Below are 10,061 nucleotides of genomic sequence, written 5' to 3' on the forward strand. Positions count from 1 at the left end.
CATCAGGCCCTGCAACCGCTCGCGCCTGATCTCGCCCCGGCCTCGCGCAGCCCCGTGCTCGCCCGCCTCTGAGTCCCGCAGGACTGCGGCACCGGGCGTCGCCCGCAACTGCCGCTGGGCGTTGTCGTCCTCGACGCGCTCGGCAACCCCGCGCCTCCCCTCACGCTCGCCGTTCTGCCTCCCGTGCGTGGCTCCAGCCACCTGGCCGGCACCGTCGGCGCCCCCGCACCCACTCGAGTGCCCAGCCGGGCTTCGCCCGTTAACCCGGCGCCCAGCGCCCACACCCGACTGCCCTCGCGCCCGCTAAGAACCCCCCGGTGACAATGACAGATGGGGCCCACGCCCCAGAACAAAAAAATATAAAAAAATTAAATTGATAAAAAAATGAAATAATAAATAATAATAATTAATAATTAAAATGATAATTAATTAGTTAGTTAAAGAATTAATTAAACTAATTAAATCTGATTAGATTAACCTAACCACTAATTAAACTAATTGACACGGTTTAGCTAACCTACTAACTAAACAGCCAATGACCTGTGGGCCCCACACGTGGTTGACCCAGTCAACTGCACAGTTGACTGCTGACGTCAGCATGATGTCATGCTGACGTCATCATTTACTATTCCGGATAATGTTGAAGTAATTTATTAAATTTCAGAAATTAATAAAATCTTTAGAAAATCATATCTTTTAATCGTTAACTCGGATTAAAATACTTTCTACATGAAAGTTGCTCAGAACGGCGAGACGAATCCGGATACGCGGTCCGTTCGTCCGCCACACACCCCTAACCTATCGAACCCGCAACTTTCCCCCTCCGGCTCCTCTGCCCGAAAACACGAAACACCGGGAATACTTTCCCGGGGGTTTTCCCCCCTTCACCGGTATCACCTACTACCGCGTTAGGGCACACCGAAAACCGCGTATTGCCTTGATATATTTTGTGGTGCTTTGTTTGCTCTGTATTCATTATTTCTTCCCCCTCTTCTCTCCGGTAGACTACGAGACCGACGCTGATGCCACCGAGTACGACTACGTCACCGACGACCCCTCTCTCTTGCCAGAGCAACCAGGCAAGCCCCCCCTTTGATCACCAGATATTGCCTATTCTACTCTATACTGCTTGCATTAGAGTAGTGTAGCCTGTTACTGCTTTCCGTTAATCCTATTCTGATGCATAGCCTGTCATTGCTGCTACAGTCATTGATACCTTACCCGCAATCCTAAATGCTTAGTATAGGATGCTAGTGTTCCATCAGTGGCCCTACACTCTTGTCCGTCTGCCATGCTATACTACTGGGCTGTGATCACTTCGGGAGGTGATCACGGGCATATACTATATACTTTACACTGTTACATTACTTGTGATACTGTTCGGAGTTGGGGGCTGAAGGGGCAGGTGGCTCCATCCCGGTAGAGGTGGGCCTGGGTTCCCGACGGCCCCCGACTGTTACTTTGTGGCGGAGCGACAGGGCAGGTTGAGACCACCTAGGAGACAGGTGGGCCTGGTCCTGTTCGGCGTTCGCGGATACTTAACACGCTTAACGAGATCTTGGTATTTGATCTGAGTCTGGCTACGAGCCTATACGCACTAACCATCTACGTGGGAGTAGTTATGGGTATCCCGACGTCGTGGTATCAGCCGAAGCACTTCAGACGTCAGCGACGGAGCGGCGCGCGCCGGATTGGAACGTAAGCCTGCTCTTGTATTAAGGGGGCTAGTTCTGCTTCCGGCCGCCCTCGCAACGTGCAGGTGTGCTATGGGCGATGGGCCCAGACCCCTGTGCACTTAGGTTTAGACCGGCGTGCTGGCCTCTCTGTTTTGCCTAGGTGGGGCTGCGACGTGTTGATCTTCCGAGGCCGGGCATGACCCAGGAAAGTGTGTCCAGCCAAATGGATCAAGCGTGTTGGGTTATGTGGTGCACCCCTGCAGGGAAGTTAATCTATTTGAATAGCCGTGATCTTCGGTAACAGGACGACTTGGAGTTGTACCTTGACCTTATGACAACTAGAACCGGATACTTAATAAAACACACCCTTCCAAGTTCCACAGACAACCCGGTGATCGCTTTTCCGCAGGGCGACGAGGAGGGGATCGCCGGGTAGGATTATGCTATGAGATGCTACTTGGAGATGCTACTTGGAGGACTTCAATCTACTCTCTTCTACTTGATGCAAGACGGTGGCTGCGAGAAGCGTAGTCTTCGACAGGATTAGCTATCCCCCTCTTATTCTGGCATTCTGCAGTTCAGTCCACTGATATGGCCTCCCTACACATATACCCATGCATATGTAGTGTAGTTCCTTGCTTGCGAGTACTTTGGATGAGTACTCACGGTTGCTTTCTCCCCCCTTTTTCCCCTTTCCTTTCTTCCTGGTTGTCGCAACCAGATGCTGGAGTCCAGGAGCCAGACGCCACCGTCGACGACGACCCCTACTACACCGGAGGTGCCTACTACTACGTGCTGCCCGCTGACGACGACCTGGAGTAGTTTAGGAGGATCCCAGGCAGGAGGCGTGCGCCTCTTTCGATCTGTATCCCAGTTTGTGCTAGCCTTCTTAAGGCAAACTTGTTTAACTTATGTCTGTACTCAGATATTGTTGCTTCCGCTGACTCGTCTATGACCGAGCACTTGTATTCGAGCCCTCGAGGCCCCTGGCTTGTATTATGATGCTTGTATGACTTATTTATGTTTTAGAGTTGTGTTGTGATATCTTCCCGTGAGTCCCTGATCCTGATCGTACACGTTTGCGTGCATGATTAGTGTACGATTGAATCGGGGGCGTCACAGATGTGATGGAAAAGACCCAATCCTAAGCCTAGCACAAAAGATCGTGTAGTTCGTATGCTAAAGCTTTTCTAATGTCAAGTATCATTTCCTTAGACCATGAGATTGTGCAACTCCTGGATACCAAAGGAATGCTTTGGGTGTACCAAACGTCACAACGTAACTGGGTGGCTATAAAGGTGCACTACAGGTATCTCCGAAAGTGTCTGTTGGGTTGGCACGAATCGAGACTGGGATTTGTCACTCCGGTTAACGGAGAGGTATCTCTAGGCCCACTCGGTAGGACATCATCATAATGTGCACAATGTGACCAAGGGGTTGATCACGTGATGATATGTTACGAAACAAGTAAAGAGACTTGCCGGTAACGAGATTGAACAAGGTATCGGCATACCGACGATCGAATCTCGGGCAAGTACAATACCGCTAGACAAAGGGAATTGTATACGGGATCGATTGAGTCCTTGACATCGTGGTTCATCCGATGAGATCATCATGGAACATGTGGGAGCCAGAATGGGTATCCAGATCCCGCTGTTGGTTATTGACCGGAGAACGTCTCGGTCATGTCTGCATGATTCCCGAACCCGTAGGGTCTACACACTTAAAGTTCGATGATGCTAGGGTTATAAAGGAAGTTTTTATGTGGTTACCGAATGTTTTTCGGAGTTCCGGATGAGATCCCGTACGTCACGAGGAGTTCCAGAATGGTCCGGAGGTAAAGATTTATATATGGGAAGTCCTGTTTTGGTCACCGGAAAAGTTTCAGGTTTTATCGGTAACGTACCGGGACCACCGGGAGGGTCCCAGGGGTCCACCAAGTGGGGCCACCATCCCCGGAGGGCTGCATGGGCCAAGTGTGGGAGGGTACCAGCCCCAGGTGGGCTGGTGCGCCCCCCCACAAGGGCCCAAGGCGCCTAGGGTTTGGGGGAGGGGGCGCACCCACCTAACTTGGGGGGCAAGTTTCCCCTCTCCCCCCCTTGGCCGCACCCTAGATGGGTTTGGGCTGGCCGCCGCCCCTAGGGGTGGAACCCTAGGTGGGGGCGCAGCCCTCCCTCTCCCCCTATATATACTTGAGGGTTTTGGGGCTGCCAACATATGAGTTTGACCTCTCCCTGGTGCAGCCCTACCTCTCTCCCTTCTCCTCTCCCGCGGTGCTTGGCGAAGCCCTGCAGGATTGCCACGCTCCTCCATCACCACCACACCGTTGTGCGGCTGCTGGACGGAGTCTTCCTCAACCTCTCCCTCTCTCCTTTCTGAATCAAGGCATGGGAGACGTTACCGGGCTGTACGTGTGTTGAACGCGGAGGTGCCGTCCGTTCGGCACTAAGATCTCCGGTGATTTGGATCACGACGAGTACGACTCCTTCAACCCCATTCTCTTGAACGCTTCCGCTTAGCGATCTACAAGGGTATGTAGATGCACTCTCCTTCCCCTCGTTGCTGGTTTCTCCATAGATATATCTTGGTGACACGTAGGAAAATTTTGAATTTCTGCTACGTTCCCCAACAGTGGCATCACGAGCTAGGTCTATTGCGTAGATTCTATGCACGAGTAGAACACAAAGTAGTTGTGGGCGTTGATTTTGTTCAATATGCTTACCGTTACTAGTCCAATCTTGTTTCGACGGTATTGTGGGATGAAGCGGCCCGGACCGACCTTACATGTACTCTTACGTGAGACAGGTTCCACCGACTGACATGCACTTGGTGCATAAGGTGGCTAGCGGGTGCCAGTCTCTCCCACTTTAGTCGGAACGGATTCGATGAAAAGGGTCCTTATGAAGGGTAAATAGCAATTGGCATATCATGTTGTGGTTTTGCGTAGGTAAGAAACGTTCTTGCTAGAAACCCATAGCAGCCACGTAAAACATGCAAACAACAATTAGAGGACGTCTAACTTGTTTTTGCAGGGTATGCTATGTGATGTGATATGGCCAAGAAGAATGTGATGAATGATATGTGATGTATGAGATTGATCATGTTCTTGTAATAGGAATCACGACTTGCATGTCGATGAGTATGACAACCGGCAGGAGCCATAGGATTTATCTTTATTTATTGTATGACCCGCGTGTCATTGAACAACGCCATGTAATTACTTTACTTTATTGCTAACCAGTAGCCATAGTAGTAGAAGTAATAAGTTGGCGAGACAACTTCATGGAGACACGATGATGGAGATCATGATGATGGAGATCATGGTGTCATGCCGGTGACGATGATGATCATGGAGCCCCGAAGATGGAGATCAAAAGGAGCAAAATGATATTGGCCATATCATGTCACTATTTTGATTGCATGTGATGTTTATCATGTTTCTACATCTTATTTGCTTAGAACGACGGTAGTAAATAAGATGATCCCTCATTAAAATTTCAAGAAAGTGTTCCCCCTAACTATGCACCATTGCGAAAGTTCGTCGTTTCAAAGCACCACGTGATGATCGGGTGTGATAGATTCTTACGTTCACATACAACGGGTGTAAGCCAGATTTACACACGCAAAACACTTAGGTTAACTTGACGAGCCTAGCATGTACAGACATGGCCTCGGAACACAAGAGACCGAAAGGTCGAGCATGAGTCGTATAGTAGATACGATCAACATGAAGATGTTCACCGATGATGACTAGTCCGTCTCACGTGATGATCGGACGCGGCCTAGTTGACTCGGATCATGTAATCACTTAGATGACTAGAGGGATGTCTATCTGAGTGGGAGTTCATTAGATGAACTTAATTATCCTGAACGTAGTCAAAAGCCCTTTGCAAATTATGTCCTAGATCGCGCGTTAGTTCTACTGTTTTAGATATGTTCCTAGAGAAAATATAGTTGAAAGTTGAAAGTAGCGATTATGCGATCAGTAGAAAGCTTATGTCCTTAATGCACCGCTCAGTGTGTAGAACCCCAAAACATCGTCTGTGGATGTTGCAAACATTGGACATACACGTTTTGATAACTACGTGATAGTTCAATTAAACGGTTTAGAGTTGAGGCACCAAAGACGTTCTCGAAATGTCACGGAACATATGAGATGTTTCGAGGGGTGAAATTGGGATTTCAGGCTGGTGCCCACGTCAAGAGGTATAAGACCTCCAATGATTTTCTTAGCCTGCAAACTAAGGGAGAAAAGCTCAATTGTCGAGCTTGTGGTCAGATTGTCTGAGTGCAACAATCACTTGAATCGAGTGGGAGTTGATCTTCCAGATGAGATAGTGATGTTTCTCCAAAGTCATTGCCACCAAGATGCTAGAGCTTCATGATGAACTATAACAAATCAGGGATAGATATGATGATCCTTGAGATATTCACGATGTTTGACACCGCAAAAGTAGAAATCAAGAAGGAGCATCAATTGTTGATGGTTAGTGAAACCACTAGTTTCAAGAAGGGCAAAGGCAAGAAGGGGCACTTCATGAAACGGCAAATCAGTTGTTGCTCCAGTGAAGAAACCCAAGGTTGAACCCAAACCCGAGACTAAGTGCTTCTGTAATAAGGGGAACAGCCACTGAAGCAGAATTACCCTAGATACTTGGTAGATAAGAAGGCTGGCAAGGTCGATAGAAGTATGTTGGATATACATTATGTTAATGTGTACTTTACTAGTACTCCTAGTAGCACCAGGGTATTAGATACCGGTTCGGTTGCTAAGTGTTAGTAACTCGAAATAAAAGTTACGGAATAAACAGACACTAGCTAAAGGTGAGCTGACGATATGTGTTGGAAGTGTTTCCAAGGTTGATGTGATCAAGCATCGCACGCTCCCTCTACCATCGAGATTGGTGTTAAACCTAAATAATTGTTATTTGGTGTTTGCGTTGAGCATAGGCATGATTGGATTATGTCTGTCGCAATATGGTTATTCATTTAAGGAGAATAATGGTTACTCTGTTTATTTGAATAATACCTTCAATGGTCTTACACCTAAAAGGAATGGTTTATTGAATCTCGATCGTAGTGATACACATTTTCATGCCAAAAGATATAAGATAGTAATGATAGTACCACTTACTTGTGGCACTGCCATGTAAGTCATATTGGTGTAAAACGCATGAAGACGCTCCATGTTGATGGATCTTTGGACTCACTCGTTTTTGAAAAGTTTGAGACATGCAAACCATGTCTATTGGTGTATACACATGAAGAAACTCCATGCAGATGGATCGTTTGGACTCATTTGATTTTGAATCACTTGAGATATGCAAATCATACCACATAGGCAAGATGACTGAAAAGCCTCGTTTTCAGTAAGATGGAACAAGATAGCAACTTGTTGGAAGTAACACATTTTGATGTGTGCAGTCCAATGAGTGCTGAGGCATGCAGTGAATATCGTTATGTTCTTACTTCACGGATGATTTAAGTAGATACTGAGTATATTTACTTGATGAAACACAAGTCTGAATTATTGAATGGTTCAAGTAATTTCAGAGTGAAGTTGAAGATCATTGTGACAAGAGGATAAAATGTCTATGATATGATCATAGAGATGAGTATCTGAGTTACGAGCTTTGGCACGCAATTAAGACATTGTGGAAATGTTTCACAATTAATACCGCCTGGAACACCATAGTGTGATGGTGTGTCCGAACATCATAGTTGCACCCTATTAGATATGGTGCGTACCATGATGTCTCTTATCGAATTACCACTATCGTTCATGGGTTAGGCATTAGAGACAACCGCACGCACTTTAATAGGGCACCACGTAATTCCGTTGAGACGACACCGTTTGAACTATGGTTTGGAGAAACCTAAGTTGTCGTTTCCTAAAAGATTGGGGCTGCGACGCTTATGTGAAAAAGTTTCATCGTGATAAGCTCGAACCCGAAACGGATAAATACATCTTCATGGGATACCCAAAATGGTTGGGTATACCTCCTATCTCAGATCCGGAAGCAAAAGTAATTGTTTCTAGAAACAGGTCCTTTCTCGAGGAAAAGTTTCTCTCGAAAGAATTGAGTGGGAGGATGGTGGAGACTTGATGAGGTTATTGAACCGTCACTTCAACTAGTGTGTAGCAGGGCGCAGGAAGTTGTTCCTGTGGCGCCTACACCAATTGAAGTAGAAGCTTATGATAGTGATCATGAAGTTTTGGATCAAGTCACTACCGTACCTCGTAGGGTGACAAGGATGCGTACTACTTCAGAGTGGTACGCAATCCTGTCTTAGAGGTCATGTTGCTAGACAACAATGAACCTACGAGCTATGGAGAAGCGATGGTGGGCCCGGATTCCGACGAATGGCTCGAGGCCATAAAATCCGAGAAAGGATCCATGACTTTGGAAGAAATACTTGATGGTCATAAGGCCGTTGGGTACAGATGGATTTTAAAAGGAAGACAGACAATGATGGTAAGAATCACCATTAAGAAAGCTCGACTTGTCGTTAAGATGTTTTCCGACAAGTTCAAGGAGTTGACTACGGTTAGGCTTTCTCACTCGTAGCGATGCTAAGAATCTGTTGGAAATGGATTAGCAGTTACTGCATTATTTATGAAATCTTGCACATAGAATGTCAAAACATTGTTTCCTCGACAGTTTTCTTGAGGAAAGGTTGTATGTGATACAACCAGAAGGTTTTGACAATCCTGAAGAACGCTAACAAATATCCAAAACTCCAGCAATCCTTCTAAGGACTGGAGTAAGCATCTCGGAGTTGGAATGTACGCTTTGATGAGATGATCAAAGATTTTGGGTTTATACAAAAGTTTATGAGAAACTTGTATGTCCAAAGAAGTGAGTGGGAGCGCTATAGAATTTCTGATGAGTATATGTTGTTGACATATTGTTGATCAGAAATGATGTAGAATTTCTGGAAAGCATATGGGGTTATTTGAAAAGTGTTTTTCAATGGAGAACCTGGATTAAGCTACTTGAACAGTGAGCATCAAGATCTATGAGGATAGATCAAAAAACGCTAAATGGTACTTTCAAATGAGCACATACCTTGACATGACCTTGAAGGTGTTCAAGATGGATCAGTCAAAGAAGGAGTTCTTGCCTGAGTTGTAAGGTATGAAGTTAAGAGTTAAAGCTCGACCACGACAGAAGAGAGAGAAAGGACGAAGGTCGTCCCCTATGCTTTAGACGTAGGCTCTATAGTATGCTATGTTGTGTACCGCACCGGAAGTGTGCCTTGCCATGAGTCAGTCAAGGGGTACAAGAATGATCCAGGAATAGATCATTGGACAGCGGTCAAAATTGTCCTTGGAGTAAATAAAGGAAATGTTTCTCGATTATGGAGGTGATAAAGAGTTCAGCGTAAAGGGTTACGTCGATGCAAGCTTTAACACCTATCCGAATGACTCTGAGTAGCAAACCAGATACGTATAGTGGAGCAACCATTTGGAATAGCTTCAAGTGGAGCGTGGAAGCAGCATTTACAATATGACATAGAGAATTGTGAAGTACATACGGATCTGAATGTTGCAGACCCGTTGACTAAAACCTCTCTCACAGGCAAAACATGATCAAACCCCAGAACTCATTGAGACTTAATCACATGGTGTTGTGAACTAGTTTAGACACTAGTAAACTCTTTGGATGTTGGTCACATGGCGATGTGACCTATCAGTGTTAATCACATGGCGATGTGAACTAGATTATTGACTCTAGTGCAAGTGGGAGACTGTTGGAAATATGCCCTAGAGGCAATAATAAATTAGTTATTATTATTATATTTCCTTGTTCATGATAATCGTTTATTATCCATGCTATAATTGTATTGATAGGAAACTCAGATACATGTGTGGGTACATAGACAACACCATGTCCCTAGTAAGCCTCTAGTTGACTAGCTCGTTGATCAATAGATGGTTACGATTTCCTGACCATGGACATTGGATGTCGTTGATAACGGGATCACATCATTAGGAGAATGATGTGATGGACAAGACCCAATCCTAAGCCTAGCACAAAAGATCGTGTAGTTCGTATGCTAAAGCTTTCTAATGTCAAGTATCATTTCCTTAGACCATGAGATTGTGCAACTCCTGGATACAGTAGGAATGCTTGGGTGTACCAAACTTCACAACATAACTGGGTGGCTATAAAGGTGCACTACAGGTATCTCCGAAAGTGTCTGTTGGGTTGGCACGAATCGAGACTGGGATTTGTCACTCCGGTTAACAGAGAGGTATCTCTGGGCCCACTCGGTAGGACATCATCATAATGTGCACAATGTGACCAAGGGGTTGATCACGGGATGATATGTTACGGAACAAGTAAAGAGACTTGCCGGTAACGAGATTGAACAAGGTAT

Source organism: Triticum dicoccoides, chromosome 4B (genome assembly GCF_002162155.2).
Source record: "Triticum dicoccoides isolate Atlit2015 ecotype Zavitan chromosome 4B, WEW_v2.0, whole genome shotgun sequence".
Classification (NCBI taxonomy): Eukaryota; Viridiplantae; Streptophyta; class Magnoliopsida; order Poales; family Poaceae; genus Triticum; species Triticum dicoccoides.